This window comes from Anomaloglossus baeobatrachus, chromosome 3 (genome assembly GCF_048569485.1).
Source record: "Anomaloglossus baeobatrachus isolate aAnoBae1 chromosome 3, aAnoBae1.hap1, whole genome shotgun sequence".
NCBI lineage: Eukaryota > Metazoa > Chordata > Amphibia > Anura > Aromobatidae > Anomaloglossus > Anomaloglossus baeobatrachus.
The window spans coordinates 697,187,755-697,202,471 of NC_134355.1; the positions used below are offsets into that span (position 1 = coordinate 697,187,755).

Consider the following 14,717-nt stretch of genomic DNA (forward strand, 5'->3'; position numbering starts at 1 on the left):
TGATGAGATTCTTCAGATAAGACACTGTAACACTGCTGTGGGCCACCATGGCACGGGGTCACTCGCTTATTATCTGCACACACGTCATTGAGTACCTTGAGGCGCGGGAAACATATTATCCAAAAATGACAGACGTATATAAATTCACTCCATGGGGAGACTGCAGCCCAACAATTTTTCACAACAATTTGTGTATTTTTTTAAAAAGTGACAATTGAATGAGTCAAAAAGATCTAGAAACTGCAAACCTGCCAGCAATATAGAACATAAAAAACAAACAGGTGACCACATGAAATAGACATTGTAAAAAGGGGCAAATGAAGTAATGAGTAAGGCACAGATGAAAGAAAAAAATGCGAAAATGAATTGAGGTGAAAAAGCTAAAAAACATCATCCAACTCTCTGAAAAAAGTCAACAAATGAAATTTATGGAGGACGCGGCAACGAGGAAGAGAAGAAGGAGAATCCGTGTCTGGAGAATCTGCTGCCGGCTAATAAGTCAGGAACCGTAATCACCCTAATAGAAGCTCCACATCAGGAGAGAGGGCGAGGGAGGAGCGATCGGATAGGAAAATGAATATTGTGGCCTCGTCAAGTAATATGGCTGATTAATTCTGGAGATAATTATATAATGCTAAGAAATACTCCTCCAAGCTGGAATCACACCCGTGACCTAAGGATGTCTGTGCTCCCCCTCCTGTCCGCCGCTCTACCAGCTGAGCTATTGGAGACTACTCCCCCGGCTGGTGTCACCTCACTGTTTCTCTGGGGTTATGGGGTCACATAACCCTGTACAGCTCTATAATATATTATATATCTGTGATATTTACTGGTCAGTAAGATCCTGACTGTAACAATAATAAGAGAACGGCCGAAATAAAAAGAATCATCTTCTCATACCGGGAGACGAACCCGGGCCGCCTGGGTGAAAACCAGGAATCCTGACCGCTAGACCATATGGGAGACCTACACATCCCCAGCATTAGTAATAAGACAATGGAGAGACACCGAGGAGGAACAGAGGGAGAAAAGAAGAAAGGAAGGAGGGAAAAAGGGAAAAACACCGAGCAGGAGGAACAGAGGGAGAAAAGAAGGAGATGTGACGCTCCTGATTCAATCAGGGTGTCACAGGCAACTGCACCCCTGTATCTCATGATGCAGAACTCACCCTCCATGGGTCTGGGATCCAAACTACTGGTATTGCTTCTATCAGCACTCAAACCCTAACCACACCTCACACCACACCCTGTCAGGCCCACCAGTGGGTGGTCTAGCTGGAGTAGGACCACCCGGCCTAGGGGTCAGGCAGACTGGTGGGAGGGAAGTAAGTCAGTCTTTAGAGTAGCCCTCAGAGAGTGAGGAGCTGAGGGAGTTGGAGCGCCCTGTGTGACCTTGGTTAGGTCACAGACGGTGGTCTGGGAACAGGGGAGTCGGAGACCCAGTCGCAGGGTATTGGGAGAGGGTGCCTAGACTTACGGGGGCTTTACACGCAGCGACATCGCTAGCGATGTTGCTCGTGAAAGCACCCGCGCACGTCGTTTGTGCGTCACGGGCAAATCGCTGCCCGTGGCGCACAATATCGCTAGTACCCATTACATGGACTTACCTGCCTAGCGATGTTGCTGTGGCTGGCGAACCGCCTCCTTTCTGAGGGGGTAGTTCGTGCAACGTCACACGGCAGCCGTCCAATAGAAGCGGAGGAGTGGAGAGCAGCCGAAAGAAAGTGACGCCCACCTCATCGTTCCTGGGGTGTCACATGTAGCGATGTGTGCTGCCTCAGGAACGATGAACAACCTGCGTCCAGCACCATCAATGATATTTGGGATTAGAACGACGTGTCAACGATCAACGATAAGGTGAGTATTTTTGATCGTTAGCGGTCGTTCGGACGTGTCACACGCAACGACGTCGCTAACGAGAACGGATGTGCGTCACAAATTCCGTGACCCCAACAACATCTCGTTAGCGATGTTGCGTGTAATGGGGCCTTTAGTTTTGGAGAATGGTCAGCACTAGAAGTCCAGTAACAGGACTGGTACCGAGCACGGCAGGGTACAGGATCCTAGATCAGGGAGTAGCTTCACGCAACCTGATAATTCACCTGCGGAGGATAGTCTCTTTATGTCTCTCCCCAAGAGCTCGAAGGCATCAACACAACGAGGGGGATAGGGCTTTCCAGTTTATACAGCCCACTGAAATCCCAAGTGTCAGCCATCGAAAGCATAGCTCCACTATAGCAATATAGGGAGCGGGACACTGACAGCTTCAGGCCGAAGGGTCACTCAGGAACATCTACACAATTGTGCATGGAGGCAAGGTACAGACCACTAAGCAATACCAGTGGGACGGACACCCGGACAGGCTCCCCAGAGTGGCAGCGGCGCCCAGAGACTTGGTTTACTTCTGGGTCAAAGTCTGCTTAATGATTGCATCAACATCTTCACAGGCTGAGTGAGTGCATTGCTCCCCAGGTCCTGCCTGCCTGGCCTGCACAACACTATCCGCCACTTATCTCCAGAGTCCCGGGGCCTCCCCTACCAGTGGAGAGATCACCATCTGGCTGCCCCACTCCATCTTTTCCCGGGTACTTCCATCGGCAGCGGCGGTACTCCTTTACCGCACACCACCGTTGGTATCACAAACTCTCTCCCCTGTAAATATCTCCCCATTTTTAATCTAGCGGCCGCTGAGCCCCGGGTCTGGGGACCCTTGAGCCACAGCAAATACCAGATCCGAGCAGTTCGACTGCTGCAGGGGCGGCACAGAGCGAAAAAGGGAAAGACACCGAGGAGGATGAACAGAGGGATAAAAGAAGAAAAGAAGGAGGGAAAAAGGGAAAGACACCGAGCAGGAGGAACAGAGGGAGAAAAGAAGGAGAGAAAAAGGGAAAGACAAAGAGCAGGATGAACAGAGGGAGAAAAGAAGAAAGGAAAGAGAAAAAAGGGAAAGACACTGAGCAGGATGTCCAGAGGGAGAAAAGAAGAAAGGAAGGAGGGAAAAAGGGAAGGACACTGAGCAGGATAAGCAGAGGGATAAAAAAAGAAAGGAAGGAGGAAAAAAGGAGGAAAAAGGAAAGACCCCGAGCAGGATGAACAGAGGGATAAAAGAAGAAAGGAAGGTAAAAAAAAAATGAATATTTTGAATCATTTTCCAGCTAATGTGGGTGGCAGTTACTCCCGTGCCGTCTCACGGCATCAGGTCATCCCGAGGCTTCAAATAGACTAATGAAGGGGGGTAAATATATCCTCATTTATCTCCTGGAAGATCTATTTATTGTTCTTCATTAATGTCTCCTGAGAGATATTTGCGAATGAAATTCCACTTCTCAACCATGTCGGGGAAGCTTCGCCAACCCATCCTGGGGCAAAAGAGATGGATTGTTGGCCTTTTCCTCCAATCCATAAATGCAGCTTTAATTATATTCACTTTAATACACTCAAGGGCTATCTTTGATGCATCCTATGCGGGCACACAGAGGCCCAGGAAGTAAGGGGACCCATTTCTACCTGCAAAGTAAAGCATATGCACTGTGTGCAAGGGCTTCCAAAATTTAGAAGGATGAACTCCATTACACCTTGGAAGACATACAGAGGAGGGACTCAGAAAACATGTTTTGCTCATTAATAACAAAGTGGTTCTCCTTGACTATGCCGCATGATGGCCCTTTAAAACTTTGGAGCAATAACATGATGAGCATTTTGAGCGAGGAACGGATGATTAATGTGGTTTACCTTTGGAATATCAAAGTGATGCAAGGAAGTCTCGAGCTACATTGAAGATGACAACTCTTGCATAGTCGGAAATGACGCCGAACTTGAGATCTAAAATGAAGGCTGATGACGCATCTTTATAAGAAGACCAGACTTATTCTGGATGGCAATTGGAGTAAAAAGGTATAAAGATCGAGAGGTTACACCGAAAGAAGGAAGTGCTACATCAGGAAATGCCAACCCATGTTGCAGATTATCCGTCCCCGTAGAGCAAAGTGGAGAGAGAATGTCCACCCATTGCAACATGACAGCGAGAAACGGTCGGAGAGCTGAAAGAAACGGTATGGCCAGCTGGAAGGAACCCAACCCTGTCTAAGGTGGAGCTGTGCAACTAGCTGGTGAGTGGGATGGGGCCATTTTTGTGAGAAGTCAGAGAAGAAGGATAGTAAACAGAGCTTCATAATGATGGTGCAGAGGTTTAAAAAAGTGAATAGCTGGGAACCAAATCTGTTGGAATCTGTGGGCCAGGTATCTTCAGCTGCCAAAAGACAGCCCTCACTCATAAATTTTGGGGGGGTCAACATGTGGTTCTCACTGATAAATTTTGGAGGGCCATCAGGAAGCCCTAACTCAAATTTTGGAGGGCCATCTGGCGACTCTCACTCAAAAAGTTTTGGAAGGAAATCAGGCGGCCTTCACTCAAAATTCATTTTCAAGGATACATACTTGTGTTTCCCTGAGAATGAGACCGGGTCTTTTCTCCGAAAAATGGGCTACAGCTTATTTTCAGGGATGTCTTATTTTTTTCTCATAAACAACAATCCACATTTATTATTGAACAAGAAATCAACATTTATTCAAATATAACTTTCCAACACATATCTGTGTATCTACCTATCTTTTAGTCATCCATACACACACACACACACTCACACACACACACACACACACACTCACACACACACGTGGCGCCCTGGACTAGCCAGGTCGTCACAGATAACACACAAACACCCCGCCCCCATTAGACAGTGACACCAGCCAAACACAAAACCCTTGTTGCCTCCCTCCAGTGTCTGATGTCCACACCATGTGGGGCGGAGCCAAGCGTTGGCCCCACCCACCGAGGAGTTCACAGGCCTGGAGGCGGGAAAAGTGGCAGATAGAGTTTGGAGTTTGAAGTGAGAGGAGTGAGCACTTGGGTGTCTGGGTTTGTGGCCCAGGCACTGACAGCAAGGTTGGCAGACGGTGGTGGCCTTCTGCAGGAGTGGTGAAGCAACGCGGAACCCGCCGGTACCGACCGGGGAGCGAAGTGAAGCCAGCACACACAGGCAGGGCCATCGGACCCCGACTAGGCTTGGAGCCGCCGACAATAGTCAAATCCGAATGTGACCGGAACCCCAGGGGTTTCCTAACAGCAAAAGTCCCGATTGAAGGCAACCGCCCACACCGTGAGGGTATACAGCTACCGCCTAAGGCTAGAGACCCAAGGGCCAGCGCCTGCGGGCAAACGGGCTCCTCCGGTATCCATACACCGGGGAGCGGACTACCGTTGGAGATCCATAGTAGTCAAACGAGAACATCAAGGTGCAGGGAAAGACAGCCGCCATCACCTGTCCGGGGAGAGACACAGCAGCCGGCTGCGGGACCCGTCCATCCAGCAGTTTGGTTTACCGAGGACTTTGTACATTTCTTTTACTGAGTGAGTACACCCGTGCCATCCGGCACCGCGCCGCACTGTCCCTGCAACCCTGCACCTCACCAACCCTGCCTCCCCATCACATCATCGGGCCCCGGGACCACCGACCCCCTACCCATGGAGGGGGAAAACAACATCCCAGCTGCTCCCCACCATCGCTCCCGGGATCCCCGTCACCAGCAGCAGTGGTGCCCATCTTCACCACGACCCGTGGGTGGCGTCACAGACTAAATCCCCCAAACCAACCACCCTTTTCACTCACGGGCAAGGAGCGCCGCTCGAGTCCCCGGATCCGGCCCACCGCTTGAGCCACTGAGCAGCAGCTGCAGCCGCAGCAGCGCCGGACCCGAGCGTTAGCGAGAGCGCAGCAGCGACGGCGTCCTCCCCGCCCGTGACAACTTGGCGTCACGAACAGGATTGAACCCCTCTACTTACCAGTAGAAGTGCGCCTTGTGATCTCCGCCGGCAGTGTCCGGCCGAAAATTTTGAAGCGCCGCCATCTTGGCGCGAAAATCTCCCGCTCGAGCGTCTTCTCCGAGCAGGGAAGGCGCGAAGAAACCAGGAGTTGAGCTCAGGGAGAGCTTGAGTAAACAGCTAAGATGAGTTAAGGAAGTGAAGTAGTAAAGGAGGAGTAAGAGAAACTGAAGGAAGGTGAAAGGTGACAGAGAGAAAGCCTGAAGTGAGTCCAGCTGTGTGCAGGACAGAGTCAGCAAGGTCAGCAACAGTGGTGATTGTCTGAAGGGGTGACCGTTTGGAAGTTCCTGGAAGGACCGCGGACGGGTAGTGGCCCGGCGGTCTGGAGCAGCGTACCAAAGGACAGTCAGCACCAGGGCAGGGGCCTCTCGGACCCCGGCAAGGCTAGGAGTCGCCAGAATTTGCCAAATCCGTCAGTGAAGGGGACGTAGATCCCCCAACAACCAAGTCCCGATTGAAGGCAACAGCTCAACCATTGTAGCAGAAACACCGCCACCGCCAGGGCACCAGTTTCTCAGGGCCAGCGCCTGCGGGCAAAGAGTAGAGCTCCTCCGGTCCACCTTGAAGCCGGGGAGCGGGTTACCGGTGGGAACCCATCGCTACTGTGGCACCCCTAGGGGTATTAGCCACAATAAAACCATCATTAGTTACTCAATACAAGCACTAGAGCAGACACCGCACTACCACCTCTGTCCAGAAGGGGGAGCTCAAGAGACTCCCCTAGATATATTCTGATCTGAGGTAAAATTGACAGTTTAGTTGTTCAGTTGGAGCCGGGACGCTCAGAGGAGTAGTTACAGAGAAATTGCTCTGAGGTCCTTAGGAGAGACTGACAATTTCCAGGCCCAAGCCATCGGTCTGAGGAGGAGGAGACAGAGAAGAGGAACATTTTAGGAAAAAAGGCGCAAATACGGACACCGGATCCGTGGCTGCATTAGTTTCACACAATACAGCAACCAAGAGAAGTGAAGGCGATTCAAGCTTCACCAGGGTCAGACACAGCAACATCCAGTGAGTTCAGCGGTACTCCCGGAAGGGGTAAGCAGAGGAAAAGGACTCAAGTTGCCTGTTGAATTAGGACCCAGGAGGGACAGTTTGGGCCCGCAGCCAGTTCACAAACAGCAGCAGGGCCACACACAGACAGCGCAAAGAAGGAGGCCAAGGACCTGGCAGGCAGAGTAACTTAGTCCTCCTGATACAGACTCCGGTGATGGGACTTGTTGTTATGCAGTTTTTGTTAAAGTAAATCGGTTAAACGTTGCCTGCGCCTCAGTCTCTCATTTGGACAGTTGCCATATATCCAGGATTGGGACCATCGAAGCTGAAAAAACCTATTGCTGATCAAGTAAGTGTCTGCGCCCCCAAAGTCTCCTCACAATACCATCATCTATAACAACCATTGACTTTTACCTCACCTGCCTGGGACCCACAGCCCTACCCGGAAAGGGCTTTCCACCTCAGCTGCCCCAAATCATCATCCCCGGCCAGCTACTGGCAGCGGTGGCCATAAATAGCCACATTTATTCCGGGTGGCGTCACGAAAAACTCTTATAAACTTTTATTTATCCCCTGTAAATACCCCCCATTGCACTGTGCATCGCCTGAGACCTCAGCCCGGGTCGAGCCACCCGTGACATCCCCTCAAGAAATAGACCCCCGATCTGGTGCTGGGTACCCCGGTCTCCTGGGCGTCACACTACAACACACGAACATTAGGTGCAAGGAAAAGGGACATCACCGCTACCTACTGGGAGAGCAAGTGCAGCCGTCCGTGGGAACCGTCTTTCCAGCCGTGTGGTTTACCGTAAAACTGTGTCAACGTCTCAGGCTGAGTGAGTACCACAGTGCCGCAAGGCACAGCGCTGCCCCCCCGCGTCCCTGCGCCCACCAGGCCCTGCATCTCCCATCTCATCACCGGGCCCCGGGATCACCAATTCCTACCCACAGAGGGGCAACACAACAACTAGCTGCTCCCCCACCATCACTCCCGGGATCCCCACATCGAGCAGCGGTGGTGAAATCACCACAACCGTGGGTGGCGTCACGGACAATAAACAATATCCCAACACCCAACAACCCCCTTTCACTCACGGGCGAGGAGCGCAGCTCGAGAACCCCCGGGATCCAGCCCACAGCTCGAGCCACCACTGAGCAGCGGCAGCCGCCGGACCCGAGCAGAAGGGGTGAGCGTAGTGTGCTGACACCCTCCTCCCCGCCCGCGACACAAGCACAATAGCCTCTCATAGTATATGTAGAGCTGTAGGGGGAAAAAGCGCAATAGGGTCTTACCCGGTATGAGGGTAGAGAGACAGAAAGAGGTACACTCACCTGGTAGGGTTGTGCAAGTCACAACTCCTTATGATCGCATGTGAGTGCCTTTTTGTGGTTTAGCAGCGGCCCCGGAATGCAGTATATAAAATATAGGTCAGGTAAAGAGAAAACCGGTTTAAATGCCGCGCTAAAAACCACTGATGCTGTAGATGAAAAAGATTTCCTTTATTTCATAATTCTACGCGTTTCAGAGACATCTCCGTCTCCTTCCTCAGGAAAATAAATCATCATGATTTATTTTCCTGAGGAAGGAGACGGAGATGTCTCTGAAACGCGTAGAATTATGAAATAAAGGAAATCTTTTTCATCTACAGCATCAGTGGTTTTTAGCGCGGCATTTAAACCGGTTTTCTCTTTACCTGACCTATATTCTCATAGTATATAGGAGACCCATACCTCATATCATATAGATAGCCACATTTCACAGAAATAGTCAGTATATCAGATCAATCTCTCGACTCCTGCAGGTAAAGAGGAGAGGAAGGAAAATGAGCCACAAGGGGGCAGTATCCTGTCAGATAGTTCCATTGGCAACATGTTAAATATCCATAAGTAAATATTAACCTGGATAGCACAGGGGTCCCACATAGCACAGTTATAATACTAGGGCTCTTAGTGCAAAGCGGACAGACTAGGAATCCACCTTCTCCTGTATTGGATCGATCTATATTCTATAATTCAAACAGTGGCTCTGCAAAGACATCATATTACATGACCTAGTTACAAGGCAGATGCATGTGGACTCATAGCAAGCTCCAAAATAAATCTTTCCTGGATGGAGATGCTGGGACTCAGCTTTAAACCGAAGCGGACAATATTCACGCCTACAAGGGTATATAAAATACCTAGCATAAGGCTCCCAGATCATAGACCACCATTAGAAGAGAGAAATAGGGGGCAGTTACTTACCAGTAATATGGCGTAATCTCTGGTCAAATGTTCCAAGTGCTATTAAGGTTCAGAGAGTGGAGGTCCAGGTCTCAGGGCCACGGATGGTATATCCTATGATGTCTCCGTATGCTATGGAGTCTGCTACTCCCACAGTCCTCTTTAAAGAGCCCGCGCCCGGAAATGGAGTCAGGCAGTACCGCCCACACAAGATGGACATAACCGGGGAGCGGACTACCGTTGGGAATCCATAGTAGTCAAATGAGAACATCAAGGTGCAAGGAAAGACAGCCGCCATCACCTGTCCGGAGAGACATGGCAGCCGGCTGCGGGAGCCGTCCATCCAGCCGTTTGCTTTACCGAGGACTTTGTACATTTCTTACTGAGTACACCCGTGCCATCCGGCACCGCGCCGCGCTGTCCCTGCAACCCTGCACCTCACCAACCCTGCCTCCCCGTCACATCATCGGGCTCGGGACCACCGACCCCCTACCCACGGAGGGGGAAAACAACATCCCAGCTGCTCCCCACCATCGCTCCCAGGATCCCCGTCACCAGCAGCAGTGGTGCCCATCTTCACCACAACCTGTGGGTGGCGTCACGGACTAAATCCCCCAAACTAACCACCCTTTTCACTCACGGGCGAGGAGCGCCGCTCGAGTCCCCAGATCCGGCCCACCACTCAAGCCACCGAGCAGCAGTACCAGCCGCAGCAGCGCCAGACCCGAGCGTTAGCGAAAGCGCAGAAGCGACGGCGCGGGGCGGTGCCGGATGGCACGGGTGTACTCACTCAGTAAGAGATGCACAAAGCTTCATGCAGACTACTACCCTTTTTCTGAACTTGAACTTCCTGTTTCTACTCTCACTTTCTAGTTGGCTCCTCCCACTTTCCTTGTTGCTAGGCCCCCACCCCATGGGAGGAGAGATGGGTCTTACGGCCCCCCTGACTACAGCATGGGGGTAGCTGCCACTATCTCTGGTCCTTGTATGTGCCCAGCAATGAGTGTTTGTGCAGATTTGCCTGTGAACTGGTATGTAACCTTGTCCTTACCTAGGATGGGACATCACACCTCTGGCTGAGGTGCAATGTCTCTGTGGCGACGGAAGCCTCAGGGGCGCCACACGTGTGCATACAACAATCTCCGGTGCCATTTATTGAAGACACAGTGTCTGCAAATATGATCTGAAGCAAAGTGGTGACTGGTGATATTCACGGAGACAGCTTCTTCCATAGAATAGTGCCGGAGTTGGCGGTATGTGATGCGCATCCGCTGAATCCAGTGCCATTTTAGTGCAGAATTCCACTACAATGGGAACATAGCACTGCACATGCGCTGGCCAAACAGTTCAATCCCAGCCTTGGATAGAAGGACACGTTCAGCACTATATAGTGAATAAATGGATACAGTATATATGTGTATTGGCAGATAACAGAGAGCAGCAGTGTGCAATTGTCGCGGGCGGGGAGGAGGGTGTCAGCACTGCGCTCACCCCACTGCTCGGGTCCGGCTGCTGCTGCTCAGTGGTGGCTCGAGCGATGGGCCGGATCCCGGGGGTCTCGAGCGGCGCTCCTCGCCCGTGAGTGAAAGGGGTAGTTGGGTGTGGGGATTGTTTATTGTCCGTGACGCCACCCACGGTTGTGGTGATTTCTTGACACCACCGCTGCTCTGTATGGGGATCCCGGGAGTGATGGTATGGAGCAGCTAGATGTTGGTCCTCCCCTCCGTGGGTGGGGGGTTGGTTGTCCCGGGGCCCAGTGATGAGGTGGGAGATGCAGGGCTTGGTGGGCACAGGGACGCGGGGGCAGCGCTGTGCCTTGTGGCACTGTGGTACTCACTCAGCCTGAGACGGTGACACAGTTCTCGGGAAAACACACGGCTGGAAAGACGGTTCCTACGGACGGCTGCACTTGCTTTTCCCCAGTAGTTGACGGTGACGGTCCCTTTTCCTGCAACTAAGATGATGTTGGTTGCGATGGGTTCCCACCGGTAACCCGCTCCCCGGCTTGGATATGGGCCGGAGGAGCCCTACTTTGCCCGCAGGCGCTGGCCCTGAGAAACTGGTGCCCTGGCGGTGGCGGTGTCTCTCCGTTACGGTTGGACTGTTGCCTTCAATCGGGACTTAGTTGTTGGGAGACAGTCGTCCCCTTCACTGACGGATTTGGCAAATTATGGCAACTCCTAGCCTTGCCGGGATCCGAAAGGCCCCTGCCCTGGTGCTGACTGTTCTTCGTATACTGCTCCAGACCACCGGGTCACCACCCATCCGCGGTCCTTCCAGCACCCTCCGAGCAGTCCCCCTGCGGACTATCACCGCCGTCTGCTGACCTTGCTGTCACTGTCCGGGGCACACACCCGGACCAACTTCAGGCTTTACAAAGGTCACTACTCCTACTTTCCTCCTTTACTTCGCTTACTTTCACTTTACTGTTTACTCCTTCACCTCCTAAACTGTTCTGCCTGGTTTTCCTGCCTCCAGAGCTGTGAACTCCTCGGTGGGCGGAGCCAACCGCCTGGCCCACCCCCTGGTGTGGACACCAGCTCCTGGAGGAAGGCAACAAAGATTTTGGTAGCTTAGATATTCCTAACTGGGGTGTAGGGTGTGGTGGTGTCATGACCTGTGACCCCTGGCTTGCCCAGGACGTCACACAATGGTTGGTGCAGTGCGTATATATTGGCCGCATGTGTATGTGTGTGTGTATTGGCACATAAAAGAGAGCAGCAGCTCACAATTATTTACATGCTCTAAGGTCTTCACAGATTCCATAAGAGGACAGAAGACTTTCAATTCACGGAGAAGAAATTTGCTGCAAATCGAATCTCCTGGGAAAATTGTCTCGATTTAGTGAGTTTGAACGTTGTCAGCTCCGCTCCTATCTAGCGCGCTGCCATTACTAACCTCGCACAATGTATTGGATCCTGTAGAATTAATGTACAAATGGGATTGACACGCGGATAAGGAAAATTGCTGCCGGCCTTAACGGGGAGATGAGCAGATTGGGACCGTACGGGGAGCACAAATGTTTATATAGGGGCACAATGTCCTGCTGCTCAGATCTCTGCAGATTTTAGCTTTAGAGTCACCCCTCAGAGGTGCACCACAAGCATGGACAGGACCTGCAGTGATCAATGAAGGGGGAATCATTGTGTTTAGCTTTAGAGCCACCCCTCAGAGGTGCACCACAAGCATGGCCGGGACCTGCAGTGATCAATGAAGGGGGAATCATTGTGTTTAGCTTTAGAGCCACCCCTCAGAGGTGTGTCGCGGGCGGGGAGGAGGGTGTCAGCACACTACGCTCACCCCTTCTGCTCGGGTCCGGCGGCTGCTGCTCAGTGGTGGCTCGAGCGGTGGGCCGGATCCCGGGGGTTTCTCGAGCGGCACTCCTCGCCCGTGAGTGAAAGGGGGTTGTTGGGTGTGGGGATTGTTTATTGTCCGTGACGCCACCCACGGTTGTGGTGATTTCACCACCGCTGCTCAATACGGGGGTCCCGGGGATGGTGATGCGGAGCAGGCAGGTGTTGTGTTGCCCCTCCGTGGGTAGGGGTTGGTGATCCCGGGGCCCGGTGATGGTTTGGGAGGTGCAGGGCCTGGTGGGCGCAGGGACGCGGGGTCAGCGCTGTGCCTTGCGGCACTGTGGTACTCACTCAGCCTGAGACGTTGACACAGTTTTTACGGTAAACCAAACGGCTGGTAAGACGGTCCCACGGACGGCTGCGATTGCTCTCCCAGTAGGTGACGGTGATGTCCCTCTTCCTTGCACCTTTGTGTACTTGTTGGTTGCGATGGGTCCCCACCGGCAACCCGCTCCCCGGCTTCAAGCTGGGCCGGAGGAGCTCTACTCTTTGCCCGCAGGCGCTGGCCCTCAGAAACTGGTGCCCTGGCGGTGGCGGTGTCTCTGTTGTACAGGTTGGGCTGTTGCCTTCACTCGGGACTTGGTTGTTGGGGGATCTACGTCCCCTTCACTGACGGATTCGGCAATTTATGGCGACTCCAAGCCTTGCCGGGGTCCGAGAGGCCCCTGCCCTGGTGCTGACTGTCCTTCGGAACACTGCTCCAGACCACCAGGCACACAGCCTACGGGGTCCTTCCAGGAACTTCCAAACGGTCCCCCTCCAGACAGTCACCACCGTTGCTGACCTTGCTGACCTGTCCTGCACACAGCTGGACTACTTCAGGCTTTTCTCTCTCTGTCACCACTCTTGCTTTCCTCCTTTACTACCTTTCTTCTTCACTTTCACTTAGTTGTTTACTTTAGCCCTGGCTGGGCTACTCCTCCACTCCCTCCACTTCCTCCTCCAAACTCTATCTCCATCTAACTGCCTGGTTCTTCCCGCCTCCAGAGCTGTGATCTCCTCGGTGGGCGGAGCCAACCGCCTGGCCCACCCCCTGGTGTGAATCATCAGCCTCTGGAGGAAAGCAACAAGGATTTTTGGTTAGCGTAGTTGTTCCTACCTGGGATGTAGGGTGTGGTGGTGTGTGACCTGTGTCCCCTGGCTTGCCCAGGGCGACACAGGTGCACCACAAGCATGGATGGGACCTGCAGTGATCAATGAAGGGGGAATCATTGTGTTTAGGTTTAGAGCCACCCCTCAGAGGTGCACCACAAGCATGGACGGGACCTGCAGTGATCAATGAAGGGGAATCATTGTTTTTAGCTTTAGTGCCACCCCTCAGAGGTGCACCACAAGCATGGACGGGACCTGCAGTGATCAATGAAGGGGGAATCATTGTTTTATTACTGAATATCTTAAAAGTATTTTTCTTCCTATGTCACATTGTTACAGTCACCAAAATATGTACATCTAACAATAAGTATAAACAACAACCACAAAAGACAAGTCATTATACAAGTGTCGTCCTTCAAGAGACACCGGAGTCCTGAGAGGAAAACACAAAAATTCCTCCGTAGTCGGCAGGATTTGAACCTGCGCGGGGAGACCCCAATGGATTTCTAGTCCATCGCCTTAACCACTCGGCCACGACTACTTCATACAAGAGTGTCTGCCACCAATTTCTACACAACATGTAGACTGATCTGTGCCTGTATTTTCTAGGGGAGGGGATAGCTGCGGGGGAGGGGGTATATCACAAAACAGGGAAAACTAGAAATGCTCAGCACTTCCAGGAGCCCTGTAGAACCAGACTCTGCCACCTTAATTATCCTAAAAGCAGATCCTCATCGTTCAAGAGGATCTACACTGCTCATAATAATAAAGGGGACACTTACACAGCGCAGTGTGCCTCCGTCACGCACCTCTGTGAAGTCCAGTTGTGATTGTCGATCAATTTGTCATGCTCTTGTGTAAATAGAACAGACAATAGGTAGAAATGACCGGCAATTAGCAATACACCCCCTATAAAGGAGCGGTTCTGCAGGTGGTGACCACAGACCATTTCTCTGTTTTCATCCTTTTTGGCTGTTGTTTTGGTTACTTTTGCATTTTGTTATTGCTCTCACCCCTAGAGATATCATGAGGAGGTGTCTACAACCCACAGAAGTGGCTCAAGATGGCACATCAACGCGAGCTGCGGCAAGAAGGTTAGCAATGTCTGGCAGTATAGTGTCAGAGCATGGAGCAGATACCAGGAGAGAGGTCAGTACACCAGGAAATGTGGAA

The 14,717-nt window shown here is 52.0% G+C and overlaps 1 non-coding gene across 1 annotated transcript; it reads right to left on the reverse strand.

Annotated features, from left to right (window-relative positions):
• Window positions 1-14,003: 14,003 nt before the first annotated feature.
• Window positions 14,004-14,085, reverse strand: TRNAS-AGA (transfer RNA serine (anticodon AGA)). The gene has a single exon. It is a non-coding gene; the product is annotated as a tRNA-Ser (tRNA).
• Between the last annotated feature and the right edge of the window lie 632 nt (window positions 14,086-14,717).